This window comes from Ovis aries, chromosome 21 (assembly GCF_016772045.2).
Source record: "Ovis aries strain OAR_USU_Benz2616 breed Rambouillet chromosome 21, ARS-UI_Ramb_v3.0, whole genome shotgun sequence".
In the NCBI taxonomy this organism is placed as follows: Eukaryota; Metazoa; Chordata; class Mammalia; order Artiodactyla; family Bovidae; genus Ovis; species Ovis aries.
The window spans coordinates 8887708-8905414 of NC_056074.1; the positions used below are offsets into that span (position 1 = coordinate 8887708).

At 44.5% G+C, this 17707-nt stretch overlaps 1 protein-coding gene and 1 long non-coding RNA gene across 4 annotated transcripts in view; one reads left to right on the forward strand and one right to left on the reverse strand.

Annotated features, from left to right (window-relative positions):
• Positions 1-1330: 1330 nt before the first annotated feature.
• PICALM (phosphatidylinositol binding clathrin assembly protein) overlaps positions 1331-17707 on the forward strand; it is a 259498-nt gene continuing 243121 nt past the window's right edge. Inside the window, exons 1-3 of one of the 3 annotated variants that reach the window (XM_060403877.1) lie at positions 1331-1419; positions 3059-3116; positions 8876-8925. The gene's annotated coding sequence lies outside the window, so the exon portion shown is untranslated. The remainder of the gene's footprint in view (positions 1420-3058; positions 3117-8875; positions 8926-17707) is intronic. The other 2 variants (XM_060403875.1, XM_060403879.1) reach the window with 2 other exon arrangements.
• On the reverse strand, positions 1782-2506 carry LOC132658338 (uncharacterized). Its single transcript, XR_009597804.1, has 2 exons — positions 2111-2506; positions 1782-1966 (listed from the first exon to the last, which is right to left on the reverse strand). It is a non-coding gene; the product is annotated as an uncharacterized LOC132658338 (long non-coding RNA).

Genomic DNA, 17707 nt, shown 5'->3' on the forward strand with positions numbered 1-17707 from the left:
ATGTTTGCTGATTTATCATAAAACGTAAAAATCAACAGCTTGATGAAAGAGTACATAGTGTGAGGTGCAAAAGTGTCCCCAGGGCAGGAGCTTCCGTCCCCATGGAACTGGAGTGGGCCACCGTCTCAGCACCCTGATGTGTTCACCAGCTTGGGAGATATCCACACTGCATTGTTTAGGAGTGTGTGTGTGTGTGTGTGTGTGTGTGTGTTCAGTCACTCAATCGTGTCCAGCTCTGTGACCCCATGGACTGTAGCTCACCAGGCTCCTCTGTCCATGGGATTCTCCAGGCAGGAAAATTAGAGTGTCCATTACCGTCTCCAGTGGATCTTCCTGACCCAGGGATCAAACTGGCATCTTCTGTGACTCCTGCATTGGCAGGCCAATTCTTTATCACTGAGCCACCTGGGAAGCACAGAAGTTTTTAGGAATGTTTCATTATGTAGGCGTGATTGATGAATCACTGGCCATTGGTGACTGAACTCAGTCTTAAGCCCTTCTCTCCTGCCTGGACGTTTGGGGTTTGGAGCTAAAAGCTCTAAGCGTCTAATCACGTCTTTTTCTTTCTGGCCACCCCTATCCTGAAGCTTTCTGCAGGCCCCTGGTCACCAGTCATTTCACTAGCATACAAAAGATACCCATCTCTCTAAGGAGCTTGTTCCAGGAACGGGGGACAAAGATCGAATACTTTTAAAAAAGAATTGTTGGGACTTTCCTGGTGGTCCAGTACTTGTAAATCTGCCTTGCTGTGCAGGGTACACGGGTTTGATCCATGATTGAGGAACAAAGATCCCACGTGCCCCGGACCAGCTAAGCCTGAGCACCATAATTACCAAGCCGGAGCATCCTGGAACCGGTATGCCACAACTAGAGAGTCCACAAGGAAAGATCTCACATGATGCGGCTAGGAGGCCTGATGCAGCAAATAAATACATTGTTAAACAAATAAGTAGAAGTATTTTTAAAACAATTGCTATCATTGTTATTATACCGCAAGGGAAACCACTGCAGAAAAAGAATACTGCTTCCTGTTCTCTGGTGATGTTAAATATGAGGGAATCATCCTGAAATCTGAGACAGAAAGTTTATGGAAATTACTGCAATCATAGTACAGGTTTAAATGCCTGAATTTATTAAATGTTGAAATAGTTTATGGTCAACATTACATCACATCACAAGATGCTTGTGCTGTGGAAAAAGGGTAATTTAGGAGGCTTTGCAACTTTCAGCAGTTTAGTCTTCACTTGAAGTTTGCACTTCCTTCCTTGCTTTTTATATTACGTGGACTTGTCTCATGATGGCACCATTGTGACATGTGTACAGGCTGGCCACACCCTGCTCAACCGTTATGTCGAAAGCCTTCTCTCCTGGTGGACTGGACTAAAGCTTATCTGATTGCCCCTGACTTCAGAATGGCAGGTGAGTAGTGAGGCTTCTCCCCCAGAGAATTCTAGCTTGTTATTGCCCCCATTAATTTGAGCCACCTATCTTCAGTGACAATTGGTAACTTACACAGGCATCCATACAGATTTGTGAGCAGCTCTGTATGATTCAAACTTACGTTTGACAATCACCCCAGCCACTGTTTCTGGATTACTATTGTTCGGGGTCATACCACCTCACTGCTAAACTACTTGTGTTGTTCTTTTGTTTTAGTCAGTTCTTCTTGGGGGGAGGGGGCTTCTTTTCTATTGTTTTATTTCTTAATGCATATGATGCGATTTGCCTAAGACAATTGAAAAAAAAGTTTAGTTTTATATCTGAATGGCTTGTAAATAACATGATTTTAGTTCACATTTATTAAATGAGTGAATTTATTAAAGAGAAGAGTGAGTTCTTATGAGTTTGTACGAAATCCATTTTCTTGTCCCTTACACTCAGGCAGACTTCCCTGGTGGCTCAGAGGTAAAGAATATGCTTGCCGAGGCAGGAGACTCAGGTTCCATCCCTGGTTTGAGAAGATCCCCTAGAGAAGGAATGGAAAGCCACTTAGTGACTAAACAGCAACAATAGACTCACATAACGTGTGAATATCTCAACAAAAGCATTTCTGTGCTCGGCAATTAGCAGCAAGTTCATACCCTTTGCTAAATTCTTATGGAGGACTTACTGTGGGTCAGATACCCTTGGGGACGTGTTTACAGGACAGGACAAGACGCTGTCTGCCTAGTTTGGAAGAGACCAAGAGCTGATCGCTTTTCTGTTTTGAATCCTTGAAAGGCTTCAGGTCTAAGGCTGAAGGAGCCCAGCAAGGGGAGAGGAGGCTTTAAGAAATCACACTGGGCTGTGTTCTGGTTCTCTATTTTGACCTGTTTGCTCTGCTTCATGTTCCATATTAACTACTTCTGGTTTTTTCTCTCGAATTTGAATTAATCTTGGATTTGCATCCCCCTCTCCAACCATCCCAGGTCCTGGGCCATCACTTTCAAATCCTCTTAGTTCTATTTCTTTTACATTATAAGGAAGTCTCACCCCACCCATAACCAGAACCAGCCTCTGGAACTGTAGTCCCAGAATGACATCCCTGATCCCACTTGCCTGGGAGAGTTCAGATATGCTCCAAAGCTTTGAAATTAAAATTCCTTAGGTTAGCACACAAGCCCATTTTAGAGCTGACACCTGCTCTTTGTCGCTTTGTCGCTGGCATTGCTTCAACTTGTATGTTACGTTTCAGCCGTATTGAATTTCTTGAGCAGTTTCTGGAGCAAGTGATTTACTTTCCCATCTCAGTGTTTGAATGTGGCTTGTTTCCTTCTCATAAGTAGCTCATGTCTCACCCCAGCTTCCTAACTATTTCTTTCTCTTAACCTCAAAGTTAGTTTCCAGGGTCCAATCTCCTAAGAAGTCCCTCTCTGATTTTAGGTATTTTTCCTCTGAGCCATAGCATTTATCAAATTGCTTTACTTACCTGTCTCCCGCTTGCTCCTAGATTTTGAAAGAGATTACTATGTCTTATTAGCTTGTTATAAGCACTCACAAAGTGACTATTGAATAAATCAATGAATGAATAAGTGAATAAATGGATTTACTAATACATCTATTTTTCAAACTCTTCTAGGAGGTAGATGTAACTATGAACTGTAAACAAACAATAATACTACACTTCAATACAGAAGGTGAGAAATTGAGACATCATCAATTAAAAAATCATGTCTATTCCTTTTTTCCTAGACATGAGCAAGTGTCTAATAAGTGTCCACTGCTGAATCAAGATATATCCAAATGTTACCAAAACCAATAGTTCAGTCAAATATAAGATTCACCAGTGAGTTAACAATTATTGAGTTTTCATTGCATGCGAATCACAGTTTCATCTATAAGAATGTCATGATTTAGTGAGGAAGAATATATAAAAATAACCCTGAGACAAGGCAGACTGTAACAATAATGTTAGGGTTTCAAATAGCATTCTATAGGATTCTCATGGAAAACAAGATTAATTCTGATCAGAATTAATTATGTCAACAACTTACGAGATGTGCACAGACTGAATATCAGGGCAACCTGCTAATTAATGTTGGGCAGAATAAAGAGTGGATGGAGTAATATCTGTTTTGGTTATTTTGCTCTTTGATGGCCTTAGACTCGGGGTGATAAGAAAGCAAGTGAGCAGAAGAAAGTGTGGCAGGACCCAGAGGGGAGGAACTTATTCTTATGAAAGAAGAAAGAGAAGCAGAACCGTTGGCAGGAGAACAAGGGGGTAGCATTTTCTTGGCTCTCTTTCATTCCAAGAATAGGAAAATGAAGGGTAAAGAGCCAACCATGGAACCAAAGGGAGGCTCAACATCAAAGTAAGGAGGAAACAAAGAGAATAGAAGCAGGAATACCTTGTTTGCAGGGGAATTCTGCTCTGGTGCCACAGATTATAAAACGCTGATAGCAGGAACATTTTAGTGATGATACGCAGAAGAGGGCAGAGGAAACACGGTTGTAGATAGAAGTCTAAGGAAAACAGTTTGTTATCGTGGTCGCTGTCCGAATTGTTCACCAATACTCTCTATTAATGCACACCGGAATAGGCGCTTTCCACCTCTTCGGAAGATTAATGTGGCTCTGTGACTTTCTTTGCACAATATAATGTGAGTGGAAGTGACAAACACGTACAGTGAATGAGAAGGACTTTTTAAGCCACTGAGACCCTGATTGTAAGTGTAAATTCACTCATTTTACTAACACAAGTACCCAGAGATGAAAAGATTGCTAACATTTTTGCAGAGAGAGAGAGAGGTTGTAGTACTGTAAGTCAAAGTCAAAGGAGCAGCATAAGAGATGTAAACACTACGATGAAAGCTAAAATAGACTTTCTGGGAATTGTAAAAGGCTTATAATAATACTCTTTTGGTTTTCTAGTACTTTATCTGTATGTCTCTCTCTTTGTAATATTCTTCATACATAGCATTCACTCCTATGGTTTCAACTACTGCCTCAGAGTGAATGACTTTTAAAAACTCTGTGTATGTGGTCCTGACAATCATATTCCCATTTCTAACTGCCTACAAAGATGTGTTCACTGTAGAGGATTTTCAGTGAAACTATTCGGACATCAGTTCAGTTCAGTTGCTCAGTCGTGTCTGATTCTGCAGCCCCATGGACTGCAGCACGCCAGACCTTACTCAGACTCATGTCCATTGAGTCGATGATGGCTTCCAACCATCTCATCCTCTGTTATCCCCTTCTCCTCCCACCTTCAATCTTTCCCAGCATCAGGGTCTTTTCCAGTGAGTCAATTCTTCTCATCAGGTTGCCAAAGTATTGGAGTTTCAGCTTCAGTATCAGTCATTCCAATGAATATTCAGGACTGATTTCCTTTAGGATGGACTGGTTTGATCTCCTTGCAGTCCAAGGGACTCTCAAGAGTGTTCTCCAACACCACAGTTCAAAAGCATCAGTTCTTCAGTACTCAGCTTTCTTTCATTCAGACATGTTCATGTCTAAAAATGAAACTATGAAACTCCCCAGTACACCAACCTTACCCTAGAGAAATACCTTTCCACTCTTGGGGGCAACCCTGGATTGCTTTCTCTTCTTTTCTTATTTATTTAATTTCTTCCTCAAAATGTCTCCCAGATTTCAAAATGTGCTCAGCTCACACCTCACCTATTCTGATCCAAGCTTACTTAACTAACACCTGTCCACTGTCACCATCTAACCTCCCCCTGCCAACATATTCTCTTAGCAATCCATCCCGCCCGCTGCTCCCAGACCACTCTTCCCTCTTCCAGCATCCTCTCGTACCCGTCAGTCTTGTGTCCCCCATAACATGCCCATCCAGCTTCCCCCGTGGCTCAGGTCTGCATGTTAGTTGTGCCATACACCACTCCACTCATTCCTACCTCCCTACTCGACTAATGATTTTCCCTCCAATTCACACGTGTGCTCAGGTTTATCTTTCCAATCAAAAACCCCACCCATCTGTAAGTTCAGTTCAGTTCAGTCACTCAGTCGTGTCCGACTCTTTGCGACCCCATGAATTGCAGCACTCCAGGCCTCCCTGTCCATCACCAGTTCCCGGAGTTCACTCAGACTCATGTCCATCGAGTCGGTGATGCCATCCAGCCATCTCATCCTCGCTCGTCCCCTTCTCCTCCTGCCCCCAATCCCTCCCAGCATCAGAGTTTTTTCTAATGTAGGAGTCATCTTAAGTTTCTTTTTATTTCTCCCCTGAAGGCTCACCCAACAAATGCTACCCAAGCAGTTCTCTTTCTTCAGCCACATGGCTCTTAGTGACAGACTTCTAAGTTCTAAATCATATAGAATCCAATTCCATGGTTGAGGTTCAGAGACTTGGCCGAAGCTACAGCTAAGTAATGACAGAACTGGATCGCATGTCTCCTGGCCTTAGTTTTCTTTCCACTAGACCTTACTGTTTTCTCTTTACCAACTGATGTATTTTAGAGTTTAGTTCTATCCAATCTTTTACTTTGATGTGTATAAATCACACATCTATGATTAGATAACAAGTAGTTTAGGAATGTTGAGCTCAATCTATATTAGAGGACAGGCCCTTATTTTTAGGTTTCTGAGCCGGAGTTTCAGAGTAAGTTTGAATTATAGAGCTAAGTCATTAAATCAATTAGTTGTGGAACAATTGGGAATCAACCATGAATATAAACAGAACATGGGAGAAAAAGTAAGACAATAATTTAAGGTCAGAACCTTAGAAGACTAGAGTCAGGAGACTTTTAAGGTGATGCCAAAGTACAAACTTGTTGATTGAATTACAGATAATCAGAGAATTATAGGTTCCTTGGGCTTCCCAGATGGTGCTAGTGGTAAGAACCCACCTGCCAATGCAGGAAACATGAGATGCGGGTTTGATTCCTGGGTCAGGAAGATTCCCCTGGAGAAGGGCATAGCAACCCACTCCAGAATTATTGCCTGGAGCATCCCTGGGGACAGAGGAGCCTGGCAGGATACAGTCCATAGGGTTGCAAAGAGTCACACATGACTGAAGTGACTTAGCACAGCAAGGGTTCCTTACTCAACTCCTAGAAAAGAGGGAATAAAGGGAAGGAAGGAAAAGAGACTCTTATCAGAGAGAGTCAATCTCAAGTCTCAAATCTCCTGTCCAGCTAGAGAAGGTGACCCTAAAAGAGGACATCAGTCATAGGAAAGCCTGGTTTATAAAAATTAAGGCATCGTGACATACAACAGTACATTGGTTTCAAGAATACAACATAATAATTCTATATTTGTGTGTATTGCAAAGTGATCTCATATTGGTGATTTGCCATAGAATAGCCAGCCAGGTAGTGGTAAAACTGGACTCAAAGTCAAGTCCTGACTCTAAAGTCAGCACTCTTTCCACTGAACTGGGCAGCTTCTCTCTGCTATGTGAAAGGATAGGCCTCAGAGCTCTGTGAAGCCTGTCAAGAGCATGATTTCATGAATATATTAGATAGCCACACACAGTTCAGTCACTCAGTCGTGTCTCACTCTTTGTGACCTCGTGGATTGCAGCATGCCAGTCCTCTCTGTCCATCACAAACTCTTGGAGTTTACTCAGATTCATGTCCATCGAGTCAGTGATGCCATCCGACCATCTCATCCTCTGTCTCCCCTTCTCCTCCTGCCTTCAGTCTTTCCCAGCATCAGGGTCTTTTCTGATGAGTCAGTTGTTGGCATCAGGTGGCCAAAGTATTGGAGCTTCAGCTTCAGCATCAGTCCTTCCAATGAATATTTGGGACTGATTTCCTTTAGGATTGACTGGTTTGATTTCCTTGCAGTCCAAGGGATTCTCAAGAATCTCAAGAGTCTTCTCCAAGCCAAATCCCCTCCTCAAATCTGAGCTCACAGAGCACTTCATTCTTTATAATAATGCCTGGATCTGTGCCTGGGATATTCTAATCCCTTGTCCAACTCTGGCATGGCTGTAACCATCGGGGAGAGAGGCCACGTACTGACCTTGTGCTAAGATTCCAGAAACCCTGCTGACTCAAAGAGCTGCAGGAAGAAGGCAGAAGGAAGGATGGGTCTCCTTTGTCATGGGTAATGCTCACAGCTTTCTGGGGAGCTTGCAATAATGCAAATTTTTGGAAAAAGACTGTCACCAATTAAAAAAAAAACTGATGGGATTATGACACAGAAAGAGATGATTTTGACCAGGAGGAAGTGGCTAGAGCAAAGGCAGACAAATGGAAATTTGGTATAACCGGTTCAGTTTTGTTAAGGCTGCACTTTTATTTGAACTGAAGGTAGACTGTTCTTCCCTGGTGGTCCAGTGGTTAAGAATCCACCTGCCAACGCAGTGAAAGCATTAGTCACTCAGTCATGTCTGACTCTTTGCAACCCCATGGACTGTAGCCTGCCAGGCTCCTCTGTCCATGGGCTTCTCCAGGCAAGAATACGGGAGTGGGTTGCCATTTTCTTCCCCAGGGAATCTTCCCAACCCAGGGAAATCACCCAGGTCTCCTGCATCACAGGAAGATTATTTAACCATCTGAGCCAATGCAGGGGACACCGGTTCTATGCCTGGTGCACATGCCGCAGGGCAACCAAGTCCATGTGCCACCACTACTGAGCCCATGCTCCAGAGCCGGGCTTTGTAACAAGAGACGCCACTGCCAAGAGAAGCCCGCGCACCGCAGCTAGAGAAAGTCTGAGTGCAGCAATCAGACCCAACACAGCTGCAAATAATAAATCCATAAACAAAAATAAATTGACGGTAGCCAAATGAAATCTTTTTAGACTGCTACTTCAGGAAGATAAACATGGAATGAACACTTTACAGAAATATTCTGGCAGTAGAATTAGCATGTGTCCTCCTAAATAGGGCTTCCCAGGTGGCGCTAGTGGTAAAGAACCCACCTGCCAATCCAGCCAGACGAAAGAGACTCGGGTTTGATCCCTGGGTCAAGAAGATCCCCTGGAGGAGGAAATGGCAACCCATCCAGTATTCTTGCCTGGGAGATCCAATGGAGAGAAGAGCCTGGCAGGCTGCAGCCTGTAGGGTCACACAGAGTTAGACACAGCTGAAATGATTTAGCACAGTGTCTTCCTAATAATAATAATTATTATTTTCCTATTTTGCCTCAATAAATACTCATCTACAGGTACAAATCCTGTGCTAGACACTAGGGATATGGAAATAAATGATTGATCCTTGATCTCAAGGAATGGTCAGTACAGCAGAAAAGACTTACAAATCAACAGGCAGTAAAGGGAAAGACTACTGCCTTCCATGTACCGGTTGCTAATAGAAGACAGACGAGAAAGCTCTTAAATCCCACTGGGAGAAATCTTTATGATGACAATTGTAGATAACTTATTCGTGAGCACTTAAACCTGACAGGCAGTCTGCTAAGAGCTTTCTGTCGGTTATGTCATCAGATCCTTATAATAATGTAAGTAATATTTTATTATTCTCATTCTTTAGATACGAAAACTGAGACTTAGAGAAGTGAAGGAACTTACTCAAGGTCACTGGTAAGTGGTAAATTGAAGATTTCCCAAGGAGAAAATCTGGGCTAAGTGTTAAAAAAAAGTAATAAATAAAAAGAATTGAAAGGAAAGAAGTTTATTGAAGGGGGGAAATGGTAGAGTGTATTTTCTGCAGAAATAACAGTAGAAAAGAGACTGGTTAGCAAATAAGAGCAGATTGCAACTGAAGAATTACAAGTGCTTCAGTGTTCCTTGAGTGTTCCCTGCACACTGGGGAGTAATAGGAGTGAAGCTAGAAAGACAAGCACAGGTCAGATGACAGCGAGCTGTCATGTCCTGCAAGTGTTTGGACTTTATCCTGAAATTGCTGAAGGACTTCTGAACTCAGTGAGAGAAGGAGAGGGTAGGATGATTTAAGAGAACAGCATTGAAACATGTACATTACCACACGTAAAATAGATAACCAGTGTGAGTTTGATGCATGAAGCAGGGTACCCAAAGCCAGTGCTCTGGGACAATCTAGAGGGATGAGCTGGGGAGGGGGGTTCAGGATGGGGGAGACACATGTATACCTATGGCTGATTCATGTTGATATAGGCAAAAACCATCACAATATTGTAAAGTAATTATCCTCCAATTAAAATAAATAAAATTGTTAAAAGCCCTTAAAAAAAGGAGAGTAACAAATTACTGGAGAAATGCAAATCAAAGCTGCAGTCACTAGCCATCTGTTTTGCATACGGCAATGTGTATATTTCAATGCTACCTTCCCAGCTGGTCCCATCCTCTCCTTCCCCGACTGTGTCCACAGGCCCATTCTCTGTGTCTGCGTCTCTGTTACTGCCCTGCAGAGAAGTTCATCAGTACCATTCTAAAGATTCCATACATATGCATGCCTGGTGCTCTGTGACAACCTAGAGGGGTGAGATGGGGGTGCAGGGTGGGAGGGAAGCCCTAGAAGGAGGGGGCGTATGTATACTTATGGCTGATTCATGCAACACCGTAAAGCAATTATCCTCCAATTAAAAACTTAAAAAACTACAATCAGATACCACCTCACTCCAGTCAGAGTGGCCATCATTAAAAGTCTACAAATAACAAATGCTAGAGAGGGTGTGGAGAAAATGAAACCCTCCTACGCTGTTGATGAGAACACAAATTGTAGCCTCTATGGAAAACAGTATGGAGGGTCCTAAAAAGCTAAAATAGAGTTGCCGTATAATCTAACACTTCCACTCATGGGCATATATCCAGACAAAGCTATAACTTAAAAATCTACATGCACCCCTATGCTCATAGCAGCGCTATCTACAATAACCAAGACAAGGAAGCAGCCTAAATGCCGATGAAGAGATGAGTGGATAAGGAAGAAGTGGTGTATTTATACAATGGAATGTTGCTCGGTCTTCAAAAGAATGAAATAACACCACATTTGTAGCAATACATATGGACCTAAAGACTATTGTTGGAGAAGGCAATGGCATCCCATTCCAGTGCTCTTGCCTGGAAAATCCCATGGATGGAGGAGCCTGATGGGCTGCAGTCCATGCAGTCTCTAGGAGTCGGACACAACTGAGCGACTGCATTTTCACTTTTCACTTTCCACTTTCATGCATTGGAGAAGGAAATGGCACCCCATTCCAGGGTTCTTGCCTGGAGAATCCCAGGGACGGGGGTGCCTGGTGGGCTTCCATCGATGGGGTTGCCCAGAGTCGGACATGACTGAAGCGACTTAGCAGCAGCAGCAGCAAAGACTATTGTACTAAGTGAAGTAAGTCAGAAAGAGAAAGACAAATACAATATGATGTCACTTACAAGTGGAATCTAAATACGACACCAGTGAACTTATCTATGAAACAACAACAGACTACATACATGGAGAACAGACTTGTGATTGCCAAAGGGAAAGAGGGGTAGGGGAGGGAAGGATTAGGAGTTTGGGATTAGCAGATGCAAGCTATTATGTATAGGATGGATAAATAACTAGGTCTTACTGTATAGCACAGGAAATTACATTCAATATCCTATGATAAACTATAATGGGAAAGAAAATGAAAAATTATATTATATAATATATATGTGTGCCATGTGCGCTTATTCACTCAGCTGTGTCTGATTCTTTGCGACCCCATCGACTGTAGCCTGCCAGGCCCTTCTGTCAGTGGGATTTCCCAGGCAAGAGTACTGGAGTGGGTTGCCATATATATAGTGTGGTGCGTTAGTCACTCAGGAGTGTTCGACTCTTTGTGACCCCATGGACTGTAGCCCGCCAGGCTCCTCTGTCCATGGAATTCTCCAGGCAAGAATACTGGAGTGGGTCGCCATTCCTTCTTCATGGGATCTTCCTGACCCAAGGATGGAACATGGGTAGCCTGAGTTGCAGGCAGATTCTTTACCATCTAAGACACCAGGAAAGCTCCTAAGCCCCTACATATATTTGTGTGTGTGTGTGTGTGTGTGTGTGTGTATAAAAGTTGAATCACTTTGCTGGTATAGCAGAAATTAACATAACTTTGTAAATCCAACTATACTTCAATAAAAGAACAATGCAGCAATGACAAAATATGATTATTATAGGCTGAATAGTGGTTTCCCAAAGATGTTGTCATCCTAATTCCTGGAACCTGTGAATGTGCTACCTTATATGGCAAAATCACTTTACCGTTGTGATTGAGTAAAGATCTTGAGATGTAGAGATTTCCTGGATAATCAGGGTGGGTCCAATGTAATCAAAAGAGTCCTTGTGAGAGGAAGGCATGTGAGTCAAAGTCAGAGAAGGAAGTATGCCAAGGGAAACAAAAGTCAGAGAGAGAGAGAGAGAGAGAGAGAGAGAGAGAGATTGAATTTGGAGGTAGAAGAAGGGGCCATGAGCTAAGGAATGTAAGTAGCCTCAGGTGACTTGAAAAGAAAGGAAAGTGGATTCTCCTTTACAGCTGCCAGAAGGAATGTGACCCTAACTGACATTTTCGTTTTAGGCCTGTAAAACTCCCTTTGGATTCCTGAACTCCAGAATTGCGAGATAGTAAATTTGTGTTGCTTTAAGTTACTAATTTTTTAGTAATTTCTTACAGCAGTAAAAAGAAGCTAATATAATTAGTACAACTATAATTTAAAGAGTATCTATTCTGTGCAAAATATCACATGTCCCTTAACCCTAACTCTAGGACCAACTTCATGGATGTTTAACCTATGCAGTTACACAAACCCCACACTTAGGAGCAATCTGCACTTGCTTTAATGCTCTGCTGGTGCTGACTTGAAACTTCTAATAATTACTTGACAAGGGGCCATGCTATGCTCCTCTATTGGGCTCCCCTTGTGGCTCAGCTGGTAAAGCAGCCACCTGCAATGCAGGAGACCTGGGTCCGATCCCTGGGTTGGGAAGATCCCCTGGAGAAGGGAACGGCTACCCACTGCAGTATTCTGACCAGGAGAATCCCATGGACTGTGTAGCTCATGGGGTTGCAGAAAGTCAGACACGACCGAGTTAATTTCGCTTTCATCCCACATTTTCATTTTACATCATCTTTATTGTCATTACTCTGAGCTCCTTCTCAGGTAAATTGCTTCTGTCCATTCCACTTCACTTAGTCCTTCTTTGTGTTTTTTTCTTGTTCCTTCAACGGGAACATATTCCTCTGCTGCTTCATTTTGCGTGAGTTGCTCTTTTATTTTTATGTGTGTAGTAAGGTAGTTGCATTGGAGAAGTGGCCCTTTGTAGGCGGTGTCTGACGCATCCCACCAGTGCAGTCCTCTCTGGCCACCCAAGCCACATGCTCTAGGAGGTCCCCCTAAGAGAGTTGTGTGGGTCCTTCCGTTGTGGTGGGCTAACTATGTGGGTGGTCTGGGAGGCTTGGTTGGCTGCTAGTCTGGTTGGTTGTCAGATCCTATCTTGTGTGGATGGTGATGGCCACTGTTTGGTGGGTCCTGGCCATGAGGTGGTTGGTTCTGGAAGCCTTGTGAACTCTGGACTAGCGTCGGCTCACTGGTGGTGGAGTCAGGGTCCCAAAGACTCTGGAGCTATTGCCCATCCCTGGGTTGGGAAGATCCCCTGGAGAAGGAAATGGCAACACAGTCCAGTATTCTTGCCTGGAGAATCCCACAGACAGAGGAGTCTGGCAGGCTACAGTCCATGAGGTTGCAAAGAGTCAGACATGACTGAGCATGTATGTGCGCTAATGCTGGGACCCCGAAGCTGCGAAAGATTAAAAACAAAAGGAGGAGAGGGTGGCAGAGGATGAGATGGTTGGACAGCATCACCGACTCAACGGACATGAACTTGGGCAAACTCTGGGAGACGGTGGGGGACAGGGAAGCCTGGTGTGCTGAAGTCTATGGGGTCGTAAAGAGTCAGATATGACCTAGTGACTGAACAAACAAGGCACGCATGCACACCCTGGGGGGCAGAGCTGAGTCCTGAGTCTAGCTGCAGGGGCCAGGGATTCCAGAGCTTGTTTCAGATCACTGGGTGAGTATGAGGTCGGAGGAGGTGTCCCAAACGTTGCATTGGCAGGAGCAGGGCCCAGCTGGTCCCAAGGGAGCATCTGGCCTGCATTGAAGGAACATGGTTTTCTTGCTTCTGGTGTCTGCCCCCTGGTGGGTGACGCTGGTCTAGAGGCTTGTGTAGGCTTCCTGGTGGAGGGGCTGGAGTGTGTCTGCTGGTGGGTGGAGCCGTGTGGAAGGGCACATTCAGAGGCAGCTACGGAATCCGAGTCTTTGAGGCAGCCTGTCTGATGATGGATTGGGTTGTGTCCCTGCCCAGTTAATTGTTTGGCCCGAGGCATCACAGCACTGCTGCTTGTAGCCTGTTGGGTGGTGCTAGATTTTGGTACTAATGAGCCTAGCTATCAGCATGCATGGCTGAATGTCTCCCTATGAATATGTCTGCCACCGATGTCCACGTGCCTGAGCTGCCGTTGATCCCCTGCACCTCCGTCTCTTCAGGAGACTCTCTAAGATGTCCAGGCTCCTATCAAACAACAGCTTTTGCCCTTGGTCATGGAGTGCAGGAGACTGTGTGTGCAGCCTTGACTACCCAAACCAGGCTACAGGCTGCCCCTGCGCCTCCACAGGGCAAGAGGGTGCTGGATGCCCCACACCCAGATTAGCCCTTGGGGCGAGCTGCTGCAGTACTGTGACTGACTGGATTGCGGGTGGAGGGCTGAATGGGGACATGTCTGTGAGGCTTGGGGTTTGCCTGAAAGGTTGTTTTTGTTGTTCAGTCACCCAATCATGTCCGATTCTTTGTGACCCCATGGACTGCAGCACGCCAGGCCTCCCTGTCCCTCACCATCTCCTGGAGTTTGCCCAACATCACGTTCATTGCATCGGTGATGCCGTCCAGCCATCTCATCCTCTAACACCCTCTTCTCCTTCTGCCCTTAATCTTTCCCAGCATCAAGGACTTTTCCAATGAGTCGTCTGTTCTCATCAGACAGCCAGAATACTGGAGCTTCAGCTTTAGCATCAGTCCTTCCAATGTATATTCAGGGTTGATCTCCCTTAAGATTGACTGGTTTGATCTTCTTCTTGTCCAAGTGACTTTCAGGATTCTTCTCCAGCACCACAGTTCAGAGGCAGCAATTCTTTGGCATTGTGCTTTCTTTATGGTCCAGCTCTCGCAACTGTATGTGACCACTGGGAAGACCATACCTTTGACTATACGGACCTTTGTTGGCAGAGTAATGTGTCTGCTTCTCAATACACTGTCTAGGTTTTGGCATCACTTTCCTGCCAAGATTAGCAATTGTCTCCTGATTTCATGGCTGCAGTCACCATCAGGAGTGATTTTGGAGCCCAAGAAGAGGAAATCTGTCACTACTTTCACCTTTCCCCTTTCTATTTGTCATACAGTAATGGGGCCGGATGCCATGATTTTAGATTTTTTAATATTTAGTTTTAAGTCAACTTTTCCGTTCTTCTCCTTCACCCTCATCAAGAAGTTCTTTAGTTCCTCTTCGCTTTCTGCCATGAGAGAGGTATCATCCATCTAGCTGTTGTTTCTCCTGCCTGTTCTGATTCCAGCTTGTAATTCATCCAGCCCGGCGTTTCTCATGATATGGTCAGCATCTAGGTTAAACAATCAGGGTGACAGGAGGCAGCCCTGTCATACTCCTTTCTTGATCTTGAACCAATCAGTTGTTCCAGACAGGGTTCTAACTGCTGCTTTTTGACCTGCATACAGGTTTCTCAAGAGACAGGTAAGGCGGTCTGTTATTCTCATCTCTCTAAGAACTTTACAGTCCAGCATGAGCCATAATGCTTACTGACAAGTCTAAGGCAAGGGGCCTCTGATAACTGAGTATTTCTCATTCCAGCTCTCCCTGGCTTACCCCCTATAGAACTCCTGCAAAATCCCTCAAGATAGGGTGAAAAATAATAATAATTTACTTCCCCCAGTCCTGTGGGGCTCCTGCAATTAAGTCCCACTGGCCTTCAAAGTCAAATATTCTGTGGGCTCATCTTTCCAGTACCAGACCTATGGGCTGAGGCTCAGAACTCTCACTCTGGTGGGAGGATTCTCCTCAATATATTTACTTTCTGCTTTGTGGGGTTATCCACCTGAGGGATAAAGGATTTGATTATAGCACGAGTCCCTGGCTCCGACCCTCCTCACTGTGGTGCTTTCTTTATGACTTTAATTGTAAAAGATCTTTTCTGGTAGGTTCCACTCTTTTTCATTGATGATTGTCCTACGGTTAGTGGTGATTTTGGTATGTCCATGAGAGGAGGGGAGCTCACAGGCTTTCCACTCTGCCATCTAAGGTTGCGCTCCCCTGCACAATAATTATAGTATTCACCTTGAAGGACTATACAGGGAGTAGAAATAACAGATACGAAGTCCCTACACAGCATTGGCAAATAGCAAGGACTCAAACAGATGAGAGTGTTTTTTGCTCAAAGTCCCAGATTTAGTAAGAGCTGAGTGAGGATTTCGGGCCCACACTTTCCCCACTACTTCTCTTTTCTCCTGGACTTGTATTGTGGAGGATCATTCTGGCATATGTTGGTGGGGGGTGGGGGGGGCGGGGACGGTGGTGAAGGGGAAGGCTAGAGCGGGAGGAACAGTCCTGAGATTGTGGCAATGTAGTAGACAACTTCTGGAAAGACTGTCCATCTCACACCCTCTCTTTCCTCTGATGATTGCCTCCGATACATGAAGACTATCCTCCAGCAACTGTTTTTCTCTCACATGACTCAGTCCCTCCACCCTCTGGATCTTCACTGGTCTCCAGACTCTCCCAGAAATTTAGTACTTTGAACTGAAAGAGGCAGAGGTTAAGCATTTTTGGAACCAAGTCACATTCATAGCAGTTGTTTGAGAGACGGTCCCTGGGCAACCTCCTTGCTTTCAAGGGCCCTGCAACAGCCCTGGAGCCGCCTTTCCCGTGATTGCTCAGTTCTTCCTTTCATTCCATGCATGTGTATCCATTCGGTAAAACCTTTTTTCCTTTCCCTTCTTCAAATGACATAGTTATGACCAATAAAACCCTATCTAATAGACATTATTAAAGGCCACAGTTACTGGGAGAAATAATGAAAACGCGAATGAAATTAATGCAATAGGTTTCAAGTTAAGAAGGTTCAGTTGAGAGACATGTAGGGATATGTAGGGTGGGAAAGGAGTGACTTTCAGGTTTCTGACTTGGTGCAGATGTTGCCACCATCACCAAAGAGGTGAGAAGAGAAGGAGTTGGTTGGAAGAGGAAATACTGGAGTTGAGATGCGGAGGGGACTTTCAGATGGAGATGTACAATAGAAAGTTAGACATATGTACAGGAAGTCCCCCACATACGAAAGAGCTCCCTTCCAAAGGCAAATTTGTAAGTCCAATTTGTGCGTAAGTCCAGCAAAATTAGGCTTACAAAGACTACGTACCCAACTAACACAACTGGCTATCTAGTAATGTACTGTAATAAGTACAGTAATGTACTGTAATAAGTCTTACTTTTCATACAAGTAAGACACAGCAAAACAAACACAAAAAGAACGAAAACATTTTTAAAGTTAACTATTAATTTTTGGCTGTGCTGGGTCTGCATGGCTCTGTGTGGGCTTTCTGCAGTTGTGGTGGGCAGGGGCTGCCCTCCCCTGCCGGGCACGGGCCTCTCATTGCAGCGGCTTCTCTTGTTGAGCAGCACAGCCTCTAGGTGCAGGAGCTTCAGGAGTTGTAGCACGCGGGCTCGGAAGTTGCAGCTCTCCAGCTCTAGAATGTCGGCTCAGTAGTTGCGGCACGTGGACTTCTCTGCTCCATTGCTTGTGAAATCTTCCCGGATCAGGGACTGAACCCATGCCCCCTGCGCTGGCAGGCTGATTCTTATCCACTGCACCACGAGGGAAGTCTGAAAGATAACATTTTTTAATCTTATAGTACAGTACCTTGAAAAGCACAGTAGTACGGCACAACAGCAGGCACACAGGGGCTGGCATCGGGTGAACAGGCAAGAAGAGTTGCTGACTGGAGGAGGAAGAGGAGGTGGAAGTTGGTAGAGCTGAGGGATCATCAGCAACAGAGATGGAGGGTAGGCTGCAATTTCACTCATGCCTGACGTTGATAGCACAGGTTCTTTGCTGGGTTCAATTCTATCTACCCTCTTGAACAAAAGATCCAGTGATTCTGGGTGGTAGCTCTTTTTTTTTTCCTCGTCATAGATGACACAGTACCACTGGACTGCATTCTGAATGGCTGCTACCTTCTTTGCACTAATTTAAGTTTGGGTCTTGTGCCTCGAAAATTAACAGTACCTCCTCCAATAGAACTAACATGCAAATACACATTTGTATCTTTCACAACTTGAAGGTTTGTGTGCGGAGGACTTACTGTATC